Raw genomic sequence first — 16,799 nt, forward strand, 5'->3', positions numbered from 1 at the left:
CCAAGAGTTGCATCCCTCATGATCTTTCAGTTCTCAACTGAATCCTAGCCATCCATGTCAGGTTTCTCTAGTTTGAAACACAAAGACTTGGGTTTATAGTTTCAATACAGACACTGAGGTTCAGAATATGGGAGGTGGAGGAATTGTTGATTGTCCTTCATTCTAGAAGAGAACCATCACATCAGATAAGTTATGCACTGACTGGCAAGTGATTTGGATGTAAGAGAGGCAGGGCTCTGCAAATTTCCCAGGGTCACTTTCTCCCCCAGGGGCAAGTCCATCTGGGTCCAGTGGCAAGTTATAGATCAGAATGACTGGAGTTGGCCACCCGAGGAGGAACAAATTACAGTGAATACTATAGTAACTTATCTCTGGAGACTCTCAGAGGCAAGAATCTTCTGGAAGAAAGAAGCGAAGGGGAGAAATACAGAGATACAGAGACACAAAGCTAAGCAAAAAAGATACATGGAGATAGAGACAGAAACAAAGCCAGAAAGAAAGACAAACAAAAGAAAGACTGTTATATGCAGAAAAACAGAGAAAGATACAGAGAGAGAATATTCTCTATCTCTAGCTTTGTAAGGCAATCAGAGATGAAAATTGATTTGCAAAAACAAAAGTTGGGGAGGGAAGGGTGGGATTATCACTTGGCATGGTAACTGGAGCTTCCTTTTTGCCATTTCTTTTTTTTTTTTTAAAGAATGCTTTGGAAATCAACTCAATCAAAATGAGCCTTTTCATATGGAGAGGTACTTACTGATAACTCCTGCAGTCCTTGTTGGGCTGACTTGTGAAAACTTCTGCTTTTGTAAAACTACTCACTCTCCCTGAATACAGAGAAAGCTTCCAATCATCAGGTGCCCGTCTCTGGTGAGGCTGGGGCTGATTTTGGAAAAACAAAGGGGCTTCTCAGTCCCGCACACTAAGGCAGTAAGGTGCAAGAGCAGCATCAAGACCAGCACAGAAAGCAGCCAGAACGTGTCTCTTCGAATGTGAAGAACCATCTCCCTGAACATCAGCTAAACTAGGGAGCTGCCTGGACAGAGCAAAGTAAACTGTTTTGGTCATTGACTAGTAGAAAACTGACTAGCAACTGAAATACTGCTGATGTGCAGTCTTAAGTCCTCTAACCAAAACTGAGGAAATAATAAGGAACGTGAAGTAGGTCCTTGTCCAGGACAAGGAGAAGGATGCAAGATCAAGGGCTGAATTTATAAGACTTCTCTGGCTATTTGATAGCACTGTGTCTCTTAGTCCCTTGTAGTTAGGTAAGCAAGGAGTTCCTCCATTAGCCATGTCCTCTGCCCCTTACACCCTCTGATTCCTCAAAGAGACATCTGGGATCATTGGGAGCTCTGGGGACTGTCTTGTTTGGAGCATCTCCAGATGTGTCTCTGCATCCAAGGGAAAAACAGAAATGGAATAACATGTTTTGACCTCTCCTTAACATTTCCCAGCAGACCTCACAGGTTGAGTGAAACTTGGGAGTCTCATTTATCCCTGTCAACTTGGGGTACTCATGTGTGTTTCTGTGGGAGAACATGGCTACAGGGACTCTGTGGCATGTCCATGTTGCTACTTCAGAGAGGAGGCTTTAGTAGGGCATCCTGGATCTCATTGTATCAGATAGGACTGGATGTGAACAGACAAGACCAAACTCTCAGTTCAGACAGCTGCACTGATAACTGACCATTCATGGCCGCAGTATCCACCACATTCCTTGAGTAAGGGATCATGTGTACTTGGGCTCCTGTACCCACAATCCAGAGTAATCACTCTCTAAATCGTCTTTACAGATAAGCTCATAAATCTCCTCTCTCATCATTCTCAGGATCACGGAAGTTTAGAGATGGCAATTGCCTAGTCCAACTTGTACCAAACAAAATTTCCTTTTACAAAGAACAGCCATGGAGACACATTACTGTCTCGTGTTCTCTGCCTCAGTAGGGCCATATTCACAAACTTTAGGGATACACATTTTCTCCCTAGATAATAGAATTATGGGATTTAGAATGGGAAAAGACCTTAAAAACAGTCTTTTTCATCCCCATTTGAAAGATAAGGAGACTAAGGCCCAAAACCTATGTGAGGTTATATAGTAAGCAGCAGAGGAATTATTCAAGTTCAGGGGATATGATTCCAACTACAGAATTCTCTCTACTAGGAGATCTCTTCTATCGTTAATGTTCCCTATGGAAACTATATCCAATTATGACTCTCCATGTATAATGTTAAGGAAATTTGAAGATCTTCCCTTCCCCTTAGTAGGCCCATGTGACCTGCTTTATGCTTTGGCCCAGCTCACTGCTTAAGTCACATGGAGCCCGTAGTGGGGGGAGCTTTCTGAATGGGTGGAGCAGGAAAGGTACAGCAGGAAGAGAGAGGGAGGTGGAGCTGAGAGACAGCAGGCAGAGCTGATCTGAGCAGAGCAACTAGCCTGGGTGAGAGAGGGGTATTTTGCCTATGGGAGCTTATTTGTGAGGAGGTCTGTAGGAGGGAAGACTTGGGGAGGGAAATCCTCCCTCTGTTGGGAATGTGTACAAACTTCCTTGTTACAATGGTGGAATTGGCTTTCTGGCATCTGAATAAATATTTTGGTTTCATCTTTGAGGAAGAGCATTTATATTTTGTGAATTTATCCTGGAAATACACCTGTATATCCATGGCGGCTGCTGTGAGTAGCACACATGTCAAGAAAGTTCCCTTCTAGAAACAGTCGGAAGGATCCTCAGAGGACAATAAGTAATCACTGGAACCTTAACTAGGAACTCTAGCACCTGGGAAAAATTTGGTTTAGAGAAGAGGGAAGAGAGTGATTCTAGTGCATCCTAAGGTCACGAGCTGGGCATCCATGAAATACCACTTCAACTGCTGGTCCTAAGAATCCCAGGGGACATGGATTCCTAGCACCAGTGGCATGATATGGATAATCTATCTATTTTGGGGTCAGCTAGATTGTGTTGCACCTAGAGCACTGGACTTGGCATCAAGTAGACCTGAGTTAAAATCTTACTTTAGACACTTACTTGCTTTATGACTGTGGACATATCACTTAACTTTACCTAACTTTTCTGATTTGTAAAATGGCATAACAATAGCACACAACTTTTAGGATTAATTTGAGTTTCAAAGAAGGTATCTCATATAAAATTCTTTGAAAATTTAACAGAAGATAAAATATTAACATAATTTCTTATATTAATGATAGAAGTTTTAAAAATATGATTATATCAAGAGAAGCCGAAAAAGTTTTGAAGTATAACATTCATTTCTATTAAAATTACTTGAAAGCATAGTTTTTTCTTAAATTGTCAAAAAGCATTTATCTAAAAGCATCAGCAAGAAAAGATCAGGTGTGAAACAAGGATGCCCACTCTCATCAATATTATTCAATATCGAATTGGCAATCCTAGCAATAGCAATGAGATTAAAAAGAAATAGAAGGAATCAGAATATGAAACGAGGTACTAAAATTGTCTCCTTTTGCACACAATATAATGACATACTTGGAAGGTTCCTAAAGACTCAATTAAAAAGTCAGTTGGAACAATGAATAACTTTAGCAAAGTAGCAGGATATAAAATAAATCCACAGAAATCGTCAAAATTCCTATAGATCTGAAACAACACTGCAAGAAGAGATAGCAAGCGATGTCCATAAGACTTATGGATAGGAGAAGAATTTTTGAAATGACAAGAGATAGAGAACCCTGTGAGATGTGAAATGGATAATTGTGATTACATTCAATCAAAAAGGGTCTATACAAATAAACGTAAGGCAGCCAAGATGAGAAGGAAAGAGTAAAATTGAGGGCAAGTTGGGGGGTTGGGTGGGTAAAGGCGTCATATACCAAATGTAGAGAACTTCATCCAATGGATAAGAGTAAGAGCTTTCCCCCAATAATTGATACACAATCAGGGGACATGAACAGGTAGTTTATTACAAAGAAGTCAAGGATAGATTAGCAGGCGTAGTTATGTAGAAATATTGACACATATTGATCTATCGATTGATATCTATTGATATAAAATGCTCTAAACAGTTGCCTCTAGAGGGTTAAAGGGAACAACTTTGAGATATCATCTCAGAGCCGTAGAAGGGGAAAATGCCAAGCAGTGGAGGAGCTGCCCAAGACACTGCTGGTGACCGTGCCCGGCACGTGGGGCAGGTGCCCGTGCCCAGGGGCACGTACGGCAGGTGCCCGTAACCTCCCAACAGGAGTCACATTTCTAAAGCGCCTTCAGCAGGCCTTGTGGGGGCAAGAAGCAGACGCGGAGCGGAGCGGACGGCCGTGGCTTGGGTTCATGATGGGGCGCATCCTCCCGGCTGTAGGGAAGGATGAGCGGTGGGGGAGGGGCATGGAGGCGGCCATGATGGTTCAGGAGGCGGGAGCAGGTTGGGGGCCGACCCCGGGACCCGTTCGGTTCTCATGGGAGCCTCCCCGCCCTTTCTTGGGTCACCCCAGGCCCTCAACGAGGGCCAACAATGGCGGGCCACAGAACCTGGCAGGGCGGAACCCCGTGGAACACGTCACATCCGGTCACTTCCGGTGCCTTATCTGCCGTTACTCTCGCGCTAGCCGCGTTCCTGCGGCACTTCCGGCAGCTGGGCTCCTGGCGCGCGAGGCGCAGCAGGCCACTCCTCCAACCGCCAGTCTGGGGGTGGGTGCTGATGACGTAGAAGATCCCAGCAGGCAGTTCGTCCTGGCTCTGCAGTGGAGGCGCCCGGCAGCGATCGCTGACGCCCTGAGCTCTTCCATCGACTGTGTGTCGGTCCCAGCGTGGAGGAGACGGACTCTTTCACCCACAGATTCCTCCGATCGCGCTCCGCTTGGGTGTGGTAGTGGGTGGAGGCTGTGATGTTTCCAACTCCTTACAGGAGATCCGGGTGGGCCTTTCCTCCTCCTGTAGGCCTTGTCCAGCGCTCCTCAGAAGGCCCCAGAGACGTCAGGACACTGGCCCGCACTAACCATGGACAGTGAGGGTTGCTTGTCCTCCGAACGGAAACACCTGGCTGTGATTAAGGTCCCTGCCACCGGGGCCTCTCTTTGTTGTGCTGTGCGGTGATGACTACATCCATGTGCCTGCTCTGGATACAGTCTTCATAGAATGAGTCTCACCTCCAGAACTTCCATCAGCGAAGGGAGAAAGCACCAGAGGATCCTGGGACTCCTGAACTGGCTGTCCCATTTTGGTGATGACCCCCTGAAGTCTTAGATAGTGTTGTGAAGTACTGGAAAATACATGATGGACAAGTGGCTAGAGAACTCCTTTGGGTTCAATGGAGGAATACCAGCCATCTCCAGTGAAGCTGCAGGATTTTTTCTAGGCTTGTTGCTTATGCATCTCCCAGCACTGACTTAGGCTTACTAGAATGGATACAGCTGGCTTTGGTGAAAGGGCAACTTTCTCCTTTTCTTTATGACCCTTTCTCATTACAGAAGACCATTCTTCATACGCAGATAAAAAGTATGCAGCATCCAAGTGCCCACTTTGTCTCTGTGTCCATTCAAAAAGTCACATGTGGGCTTCTTCAGAATTCTTCAAAGCTGAGTAATGTGTTCCAAGGCACAATGTCTAAACCAGCGCTTTCAGTGAGGTAGAAAGGGTTAATAAGAATATTGCAACAGTAGTTACTCATGCAGCAAAGCTCCCAGAAGAATATTGGGAATTAGGCAAATTGACTGAGCCTTCTTTTAAGTACAAGATTCTTCAACTAGAAACTCTGGAAGTGAAAGAGGGAGGCTTGGACCCGATTCCTGCTTTCTTGAAGCTGCCTGTCTCTGTCACTTCCTTTCGTTGCAATCTTTAGAAGCCAAGCTAAAACTACATCGTGCAAGTTTTACTGATGGGAATGCTGTGTGGGCAGTCACACAAGATGACCAGAGAGCCTCATGAAAGTGGCTGTGTGACCAACTTCTTAAAGTGAAAGAAAATAAACTTACAAAGAAGATTGGATTTAGAAACAGCCCACAATTTCTTTCACTGGCAATGTTGCCTCCAGATGGAATTCTATTTCAGTCAGCTTCTGTTGATGCCTTAATCAGAGTCTGACCTCACCTGGCTCTACAGTGCAACACTTGTCCATGGACTTTCTCAAAAAATCTCCATTTCATCCTCAGCAGAAAGTCTCCTTAGTGTGTGCCTTGCAGCATGACACCTTTATAACCAGCCTTTCCATGCACTGAGTGCCTTCAAAATGCCTTTTCCCAAAGTGAAAAGTCAAAAGTCAGAAAGAAGAAACAGAAGAAAAATTACACCAACCTGACAAAGCACCTGGTTGGCATCTCCCTGGGAACAATGTCTTTACATGCTCATGTAGGCTTCTCACAGTAGAAGATTCAAAGGACCAAGGTCAGGGATCAGGGCTGTGTAAATCCAGAAGTGCTTTTAGTTTCCTGCATTGTGAGTTTCCAAGTCCTTTCCTTCCAGAGATCAAGCTTTCAGATTTATTCTCTAAATCAGTCATGCTGCAGAGATTTCAGTACCCCTATTATTTGGTAGTACTCAGTACAGGTGGAACCTAGGAAAGATGTCAGTGTAAAATAATAATTGCTGGAAACCTTTCTCATGGTCCTCTTTAGTTGGGTAATAGTTATAATAGATTATTAAACTGCAACACCTCTGGCTGTGTGTGTGTGTGTGTGTGTGTGTGTGTGTGTATGTGGACATAGATGTACACATATGTATATACACAGAAATTTTTTTAAGGTTTTATGTCATACACATTCTATTAATATTCTGTATTTTACCCCTGGGGATGCTGCAGTGTAGCCCTGGGACTGCCTGGAACAAATTTGACTGTTACAGGGAATCAGGTAATTGCCATTTCTAAAATTATTTTATTGTACTTTTTATGTTTTTTATATATCATTTGCACTGAAAAATAAAATTCCATAGCATAGAACCAGAAAAAAAGAAAAAAAAGAAATGATGAGCATGATAGTTTTAGAAAAATACAGAAAGACTTTCATAAAATGATGAAGAATGAAATTAGCAGAATCAAGAGAAAGTTGTATTCAATAATTGCAATATTGCTCAAATAGTAACTGTGAATGACTAAATGATTCTGAATATTTTACCCAAATCAATTACAAAGGGCTTATGAAGGAAGATGCTATCATATCTACAGATCAAGAGAAAGAACTGATACATAGGCATAGGTAGAGCAGAATTTTATGTGAGTGTGTGTGTCTGTGTCCAATGGTGGCCTCCTTTAATGTGGGTGTGAGGAAGGGAGGGAGACAGTTCAGAACTTAAAATGTAACAAAACATAAATAAAATGAAATGTCTAGATTGCCAGGCCTAGAGGCCTGAGGGCTACCCGAGTCTTACCTTACCTATCGCAGGTCTTCGGCTGGCCAAACCGGGTAAACGTATGAGAGAAGAGACTTTCCAGAGTCGAACAAGGGTTAGGCTTTATTCAGGGTCCTGGTTACATGTGCAGGGGGAACTCTTCCTTAGGAGAGAGAGAGAAATCTCCCAAGGAGACAAAGATCTTACAGTAAGAGAATGAAAGCAGAAGTGGAAGTGGGGAGAGAGGGGAGAGGGAAGAGCGAAGAGAGGAAAAGGGACCTTCTGTCCTGTAAGGGCCCCTCAGCGCTAAGAGAGCCTTCGGGCTTTCCTGACCCTACTTAAGCTGTCCTGCCGCATAGTTTGCACCTGAATACAGTGCCTGTTAGATAACAATAGGTGTGCCCAGATCCGGGCCAGTCTCGAGGGCGGGGATGCTCTCTCCCATCACGTTCTCACGGGAAGAGGCGGAAATACACAAGATCTCACTCCTCAATTCTCTGCTGTTTCCTGGGGGGCCTCATGAGAACTCTAAGGTTTAGAAGCTCTCACCTTTACCCGCCCAAGACTGTCCACATGGAACTGAGCTTACACCCCCAACACTAGATAAATAGTAAATGACAGCCATTGTGTCACTTGTTATCTCTTCTGCTGTTAAACATTCCCAGAACCTTAGAATAATCTTCATATGACAGGGATTCCAGGGTGCTCATCACCTTCATTGTTCCTAGATATTCATGTCTCTTTCTTGCCTAAACTGTTAGTCATAGGCTGCTGAGAGATACTGCAACATAATGGAAGAGGAGTATTCCTTTCTATCTTTATAAATGGATTTTTCATTTGTTTTAAGACATTGATGTTGTGTGTGAAGACTGTCAACCTCCCCGACTGGATGTATCTTAGCCTTGCAGACCTTACAACAAGAGACCAATTAGTTATTACCAATATGACATGTACCAGTGTTAAGCAGAATGCTCTTTGCAGAAGTTTCTGTACATCTTTTGTGTGCTTCAACCACAAAAGGGTGGAATCCCCACCTGTTGCAGTAAGCAAACAGGTGTGGGGTAAAGCAGATAATTTTTAGGGCAACTTTTCCAGGCCCTTTCTCACCCCAGAAGGTGAAGAGCTTGACCTTGAAAACGTTTCTCAGACAACCCAGGGTATGCCAAATCTTACTGCTGCTTCCTATCGTCTAGACCATCAGCATGCAGGGTTGTAACTACAGCTCCCTGAGTACCTACACCTGCTTCTTTGCCACTTTCCTGTCACCACAGGACTTTTAGATAGGAAAAAATGGATTTACAGTGGGTGATATCTTCAGGGTTATAAGACCAGGAGTAGAAACAGGGTGTGGGCTTAAGCTAGGGTGTCCAACTCTATTGTCATCTGATCTGGGATTCAAGTGATTTTCTGTGGCATCTGGCTGGGAACCACTTCCCACTTCCCAGACACAGACTCTGAATCTGGTCACATCACTATTCACTGTAATCAGGGGTCTGATATTGTCTTCTACTGTGCCCTGAGTTACCTGGGTTTTCTAACCCTGGGTGGCTTCAATATAGCTGTTCTAGCCAGGACTCTTCATGACACCTACAATGAAGCCAAATTCATCACATTCAGCATGTTGGTGGTCTACAACGTCTGAGTTTCCTTCTCCACATATGGAAACACCAAATAGAAAGCTGTGGTTATTGAGGAAAATTCCATCCTGGCCTCCAGTTCTAGGCTAGTGGGCTGCATTTTTATTCCAAAGTACTATGTAATGCTACTCAGGACAGAAAGAAGTATCCAGGAGTGGATGAAAAAGAAAGTGGATTCTGAGGACAAAAAGTATTGTGGTTCATTGCCTAAGAATTTCTTTGACAGTCCTAAGAGACTTAAATAATAATACATTCTGTCTAGCATTTCTCTGTTTGAACATTGTCCCTGGCCTGATTACTGTGGCAGGTGGGGAATTCCACTATGTAGTAGAAACGCACACACAAAAAATGTACAAAATGTACAAAAGCATTTGCAAAGATGATTCCACTCACCAGTGGCACATGGAACATGCACGCACTAATAGACAACACAAAATCCAGTAGACCTGAAAGACAAACTGCTCTAGTTGCAAGAGAACTCAACAGGTATTGCATCCAAGTAGCAGCCCTGAGTGAAACAAGGTTGGCAAATGAAGGCCAGCTTACTGAATTTGGATACACCATTTTCTAGAGTCGTCACAGTGAAGGGGAGCACCATGAAACTGGAGTGAGTTTTGCAATCAAAACTAACCTAATCAGCAAGCTGGTATGCCTGCCAAAAGGAGTGAATGACAGGCTCATGACAATGCTATTGCCACTCACAGGAAAACACCATGCCATCATCATCAGGGCCTATGCTCGCACCATGAGAAACTCTGATGAAGTCAAAGAAAAATTTTATGAAGACCTAGAAACCCTTATCGTCAATGTGCCAAAAGAGGACAAGCTTATAATTCTGGGTGACTTTAATGCTAGAGTAGGTTCAGATTACCAGACTTGGCAGGGAGTCCTAGGGAGGAATGGAGTTGGAAACAGCAACAACAATGGTCATTTGTTACTGAGGACTTGTGCATCGTGTGACCTTCTCATCAGCAACACTGCCTTCCTTTTACCTAAATGCACTAAAACTTCATGGATGTGCCCTCACAGCAAACATTGGCATCTAATAGATTATGTGATTGTAAGGAGAAGAAATAGACAAGATGTGAGAGGGACAATGTATGTCAATCTGTGGTGCAGAGTGCTGGACCTATCATAGACTTATTCATTCCAAGCTACATGTTTACATTCATCAAAAGTGCTGCCACCAAGGCAAAATGACTACCAGAAGAATTAAAGTCAAGAGATTATAACTCTTCTCTGAATGTGAACAGTTTGTTGCTGACTTGGGGGGAAAGGTGAGCCAACACAGAGTTGGTAACAGTGGGGCAGAGAAGGAGTGGGCCACTTTCAGAGATTTAGTGTACAGCACTGCATTTGTTTATCTGGGTCAGAACACTGGCAAACACCAAGACTGATTTGATGAAAATGATGGGGAAATTCAGAAACTGCTAAATGAAAAGCGAGAACATCACAGGATTTACCAGCATGATAGTTGATCCACCTCTAAGAAGGCAGAATTTAATTCCATCAAAAGCAAAGTACATGCAAAGTTTAGAGAAATGCAAGATTCCTTGCTTAGTAAGAAGGCACATGAAATTTACTTTTATGCTGATAGTAACAATTCAAAGTGTGCTTCTATGATTCTCTGAAAGGTCTTTATGAACCAAAAACCTATGGTGCATCGCAGATACTCAGTGCTGATGGAGCCACATTGATTAATGATAAGGACATGATCCTAGTGAGATGAGCTGAACACTTCCACAGTGTTCTCAACAGACCATCATCAATCAATGCTGAGGCCATTGACTGTTTACATCGGGTTAAAGTCAATCCCTCCTTAGCAGAACTTCTAACTGAAGAAGAGGTTTTGAGGGCCATTAGACTCCTTTCATGTGTCAAAGCACCTGGTAGTGATTCTATTTCAGTTGAGATTTACAAGGGAGGGGGACCATTGCTCATAGAAAAACTGACTGAAATTTTCCCAGTTATATGGCAAGAGGAGGTTATCTCCCAGGAGTTCAAGGATGCCTCCATTGTCCATCTCTATAAGGGTAAAGGACAATCACAGGAGGATCTCTGTCTCTCTTAGTCATTGCTGGAAAAATTCTTTCTAGAGTACTCCTCAATAGACTAATCCTTCACCTGGAAGATGGTCATATATCTGAGAGCCAGTGTGGCTTCAGAAAGGGCTGAGGAACAGTTGATATGGTGTTTGGTGCCTGACAACTCTTGACAAATGCCAGGAGCAGAAGAGAAGTCTGTACACAATGTTTGTAGATCTGACCAAGGCCTTTGACACTGTTAGTCATGAGGGGTTATGGAAAATTATGTCAAAATTTGGTTGGCCAGAGAAGTTCATCAATATTGTATGTCAGTTTCATGATGGCATGTTTGCCCAGGTTCTGGATAGTGGAGAAAGCTCTCTTGCCTTCCTATTCACCAATGGAGTGAAACAGGGCTGTGTCCTTGCTCCCATGTTTTTTAGCATGATGTTTTCAGACATATTGACAAATGCTTTCAATGAGGAGGAGCACTGCATCGAGGTCAACTACCATACTCATGGCAAGTTCTTCAATTTGAAAAGGCTACAAGTCAAGACCAAAGTGGAGGGAGTGGCGGTGCATGATTTTCTGTTTGCAGATGATTGTGAACTTAGTGCAGCCTCTGAAGCTGAGATTCAACAAAGTATGGATCAATTCTCTGGTGCCTCTGCTAATTTTGGCCTAATAATTAACACCAAGGAAACACAGGTGCTCCATCAGCTACTACCAAACCATCCATACGTGGAACCATTGGTTACAACAAATGGAGAAATTTTGAATGCTGTGGATAAGTTCACTTACCTTGGTAGCGTACTTTCCATGGATGTACACATTGACAATGAGGTTGATGCACGCATTGCCAGAGCTAGCTCAGTGTTTGAGAAGCTCCAAAGAAAAGTTTGGGAGAGAAGAGGTATTAGACTGACTACCAAACTGAAGTTCTGCAGAGCCATTGTGCTGACCTCATTGTTATATGCTGTGAAACATGTACAGTCTACCAGTGCCATGTCAACAAAGTGAATCACTTCCATTTGAACTGTCTTAGGAAAATTCTGAGGATCACCTGGCAGGATAAGGTGTCAGACACTGAAGTCCTTGCTCGAGCTGAACTGCCAAGTATTCAAACTATGCTTCAGAGAGCGCAGTTCTGATAGGCTGCCCATATTGTTAGAATGCCAAATGTACACTTGCCAAAAAGACTGTTTTATGGAGAACTCACATGGTGCAGGCCATCACATGGTGGCCAGAAGAAATGACAGAAGGACACTCTCAAGGTTTCTCTCAAGAACTTTGGATTTGACTGTGCAACATGAGAGACACTAGTACAGGATCACTCAACATAGCAGGCCCACATCAGAAAGGGTACTGTGCTCTGAGCAAAGCAGAATTTAGACAGTACCAGATAAATGCAGGATGTGCAAATTTGTGATATCCACCCCAAATATTCACACAGACTATCTGTGCCCAACCTCTGGTAGAGTATTCTGAGCTCTTATTCATCTGATCAGCCACAGTCAGACACACTGAAATTTCACTTTATCATGGTGATGTCATTTTGGTCCTCTTCAAAGATGGACAACAACCAACCAGTCAACCAATTTGACCATTGTAATGATTTAGGAATCAATTATTTTATTTCAAGCAGTTTGTTTTCCCATTTTTTCCAAAAATGCTTGATCCCTCATATAATGGTATAGAAAGCATAACTGAATACTTTTGAAGTTCCTGATATGCAGTCTGTGAGAATATCACCTTTTCCTTAAAACTCTTTTTATCAGCTACCATAAATAGTAAAGTTTTACCAAGACATTCATCTTTGATTAATGAATTTCCCTAATATATTCTGACTTAGAATCCTATTCTCTTTCTTTTCCTATACTGTGATTGTTCATTTTTTATTAAGTCACGTGAAGACAAGCAAAAAAAGACATTTGTAAATACCACAAACCTAAATTATAGTTGAGCTGTTTCAGCAATATCTCACTATTTGTGACCCATTTGGGATTTTTTGGGAAAGATTGCTCTACGGAATGGATGAATCAGTCCACAACTCCACCAACAGTGAACTAATGTCTCATTTTTCCCACATCCCCTCCTACATTTGTCCTTTACTTTTTGTGTCTTATTAGCTAACCTAATAAGCATGAGGTAGTACTTTAGAATTGTTTCAATTTTCATTTCTCCAACCAATAGAGAGTTAGAATATTTTTTCATACAGCTACAGATAGTTCTGATTACTTCATCTGAAAACTGATCACATCTTTCAAGTGTTTATGAATTGGAGAATGGCTCTCATTTTTTATAAATTTCACTTTGTTCTCTACATGTTTGAGAAATGAGGGCTTTCATGGAGAAACTTGCTTCCAAATTTTTTTTCACAATTACTTTGCTAACTCTATTTCCCTCCATCCTATCCTGTCCCTACATTCTATTCTCTCCCACCTCAAAACTGTTTTCCTTCTGGGGCAGAACCGAGATGGTGGAGTAGAAGCACAGACCAGCTCTAGATCTCCCCCCAAATCCCTTTTAAAATACCTGTAAAGATGACTCTAAACAAATGCTAGGGCAGCAGAAGCCACAAAATGAGAGAATGAAACAGATTTCCAGCCCAAGATAGCCTGGATGGCTGACAAGAAAGGTCTATTGCACCAGGATCAGAGCACAGCATAGCCCAGTCCACTGTGGGCTGCTCCAGCACAGACAGGACTGGAGCAGGCTTCAGGGCACTGAAATATGGGCAGCTGCTACAGTTTTCAGATTTCTCAACCCACAAACAGCAAAGACAGCTTCGAAGGTCAGTGAGAAAATGTGAGGATTGGAAGCTCAATTCCGTGTGGACGGTCTTGGGCGGGTAAAAGTGGGACTTCTAAATCTTAGAGTCTTACGAGGCCCTCCATGAACAGCGGGGATTCGAGAAGGTCAGACTGAGCTAGCTCGGCTAGCTCGGGTATTTCCGCCTCTCCCTGGGAGATATGTGATGGGTGGAGTCTCCCTGCCTTCGAGGTCGTCCCGGATCTGGGCACACTATTGTTATCTAACAGCACGGTATTGAGATGCAAACTGTGTGGCTGAAGGTTAAGTAGGATTGAGGAAGCCTGAAAGCTCTCTTAGCACATGAGGAGCCAAGAGGACAGTAGGCTCCGTTTCTCTTCTCTTCTCTCTCCCCTCCCCCTCTCTCCCTGCTTGTACTTCTATTTCCAAGCCCTTAAGATCCTAGCCTCCTTAGGAAATCTCCCCCTCTTCCTCCTAAGGAAGACCCCCCTGCACTTGTAACTAGACCCTGAAATAAAGCTCAACCCTTGTTCGACTCTGGAACGTCCTTTCTCTCATATGTGCATCCGGTGTGGCCAGCCGAAGACCTCGGAGGTGAGGTAAGAAAGACTCGGGTAGCCCACACAGGCCTCTAGGCCTGGCAAGAAAACTCTTTCACCTGTGTGAGAGGCAAGCCTGGTCAGGCCTTAGCCCTAGCCCCAGGGTGGTGGCAGTCGTTGTGGCAGGCATCAGGGTTCACTTTTTTGCCTACAGACCCCGTGGGAACTGAGCAGTTGATCTGAGTTTCAATCCTGAAGGATGGTCCTGGAGTGAGGAGAAGTGCTGGTGTGGAGAAGCTGGTGGCAGCTGTGGAGAGGGAATCCTACTTGCAGTTCCAGGGCAGAAAAGAGTGCTTGAAGTTGCTCACAGAACAGAGCACAGGCCAAGAGAGGAGTAAACATATGTCTCTTGACTATACCACTTTGGAGGAAATGAAAAGTTACAGGTCCCTATAGATGTCTCTGTAAACAACTGCACAAAATTTCTGAGGCTTCGGGTAGTATAATCTTCACTTGACAAAGGACTTGAAAGTCAAGTAATTGTCTGAGAAAACTACCGAAAAGGGGAAAAATAAGACTATGGAAGGTTACCTTCTTGGTGAAAAAGTGTTTTCTTCCATCCTTTTATATGAGAAAGAGCAAAGCATACAGTCAGAGGAAGACAGCCAGGTCAAGGCTCCTACATCCAAAGCCTCCAAAAAATACAATGGTCTCAGGCCATGGAATAGCAAAAAAAGGATTTTGAAAATCAAGAAAGAGAGGTAGAGGAAAAATTGGAAAGAGAAATCAAAGCAATGCAAGAAAATCATGAAAAACGAGTCAATAGCTAAAGCAAACCCAAAAGTGCTGAAGAAAATAACACCTTTAAAAACAGACTAACCCAAATGGCAAAAGAGGTCCAAAAAGCCAATGAGGAAGAGAATACCCTAAAAAGCAGAAATGGTCAAATGTAAAAGGAGGTCCAAAAGCTCACTGAAGAAAATAGTTCTTTAAAATTTAGAATGGAGCAGAGGGAAACTAATGACTTTATGAGAAATCAAGAAATGATAAAACAAAACCAAAAGAATGAAAAAAATAGCTGACAATGTGAAATATCTCATTGGAAGAGAGAACCAGGAGACATAATTTAAAAATTATTGGTCTACCTGAAAACTATGATCAAAGAAAGAGCTTAAACATCATCTTCCAAGAAATTATGAAGGAAAACTGCCCTGATATTCTAGAATCAGAGGGTAAAATAGGAATGGAAAGAATTCACCAATCACCTCTTGAAAGAGACTCTAGCAGGAAAATTCCTAGGAATACTGTAGCCAGATTCTAGTGTTCTCAGGTCGAGGAGAAAATATTGCAGGCATCCAGAAAGAAACAATTCGAGTATTGTGGGAACACAATCAGGATAACACAAGATCTAGCAGCTTCTACACTAAGCGATCAAATGGTTCAGAATATGATATTCCAGAGGTCAAAGGCAATAGAATTAAAACCAATAATAGCCTACCCAGAAAAACTGAGTATAATACTTCAAGGAAAAAAATGGAATTTCAGTGAAATGGAGAACTTCCAAGCATTCCTGTTGAAAAGACCAGAAGTGAACAGAAAATTTGACTTTCAAATACAAGAATCAAGAGAAACATGAAAAGATATACAGGAAAGAAAGCCTTAAGGAATTCTTTAAAGTTGAATTGTTTACGTTCCTACATGGAAAGATGATATCAGAAACTCCTGATACCTTTTTCAGCATTTGGGTAATTAGAGGATATATCTATCTATCTATCTATACCTACCTACCTACCTACCTACACATACATATATATATGTGTGTGTGTGTGTGTGTGTGTGTGTATAGGTATGTACATATGTTTATATTGTATGTGTATGTGTTGTATATATGTATATATCTATTGTATGTGTGTATATACGTATGCATATACAGATGGAGGGGCACAGGGTTACCTGAATATGAAGGGAGAATGCCTAAAAACAAAATTTATTGTTGAGTGTAATGTAGTGGAAGAAATAGAAAGAGAGAGGAAGAATGTAGTAAATCATCTCCACATAAAAGAGGGAAGAAAAAGCTTTTACAATGGAAGGGAAAAGGGGGGAGAGGAAAGGCAATAAGTGAGCCTTACTCTCATGGCATTTGGTTTATGAAGGGAATAACACACACTCAATTGGATATGGAAATCTATTTTACCCAGCAGGAAGTCAGAGCGGGGAGAAAGGGGATAGGAGAGGGAAGACAATAGCAGGGACAGCAAATTGGGGAAAGGAATAATCACAAGCAATCATTATTGTGAGAGGACAGGTCATGGGAGAGAATGGAATAAATGGAGGGCACGACAGGACAGAGGAAAATGTGGTTAGTCTTTTGCAGCACAACTATTATGGAAGTGTTTTGCATGTTTATGCATGTACGACATATTGAATTGCTTGCTTTCTCAATGAGGGTGGGTGAAGAAGGAGGAAGGGAGAGAATATGGAACTCAAAGCTTTAATAACAAAAGTTAAAAATTGTGTTAGCATGTCACTGAG

General features: G+C 42.6%; 1 pseudogene; it reads left to right on the forward strand.

The window, feature by feature from the left end:
* Window positions 1–2,662: 2,662 nt before the first annotated feature.
* Window positions 2,663–6,566, forward strand: LOC140498803 (single-strand DNA endonuclease ASTE1-like; annotated as a pseudogene).
* Window positions 6,567–16,799: the final 10,233 nt, after the last annotated feature.

This window comes from Notamacropus eugenii, chromosome 4 (assembly GCF_028372415.1).
Source record: "Notamacropus eugenii isolate mMacEug1 chromosome 4, mMacEug1.pri_v2, whole genome shotgun sequence".
Classification (NCBI taxonomy): domain Eukaryota; kingdom Metazoa; phylum Chordata; class Mammalia; order Diprotodontia; family Macropodidae; genus Notamacropus; species Notamacropus eugenii.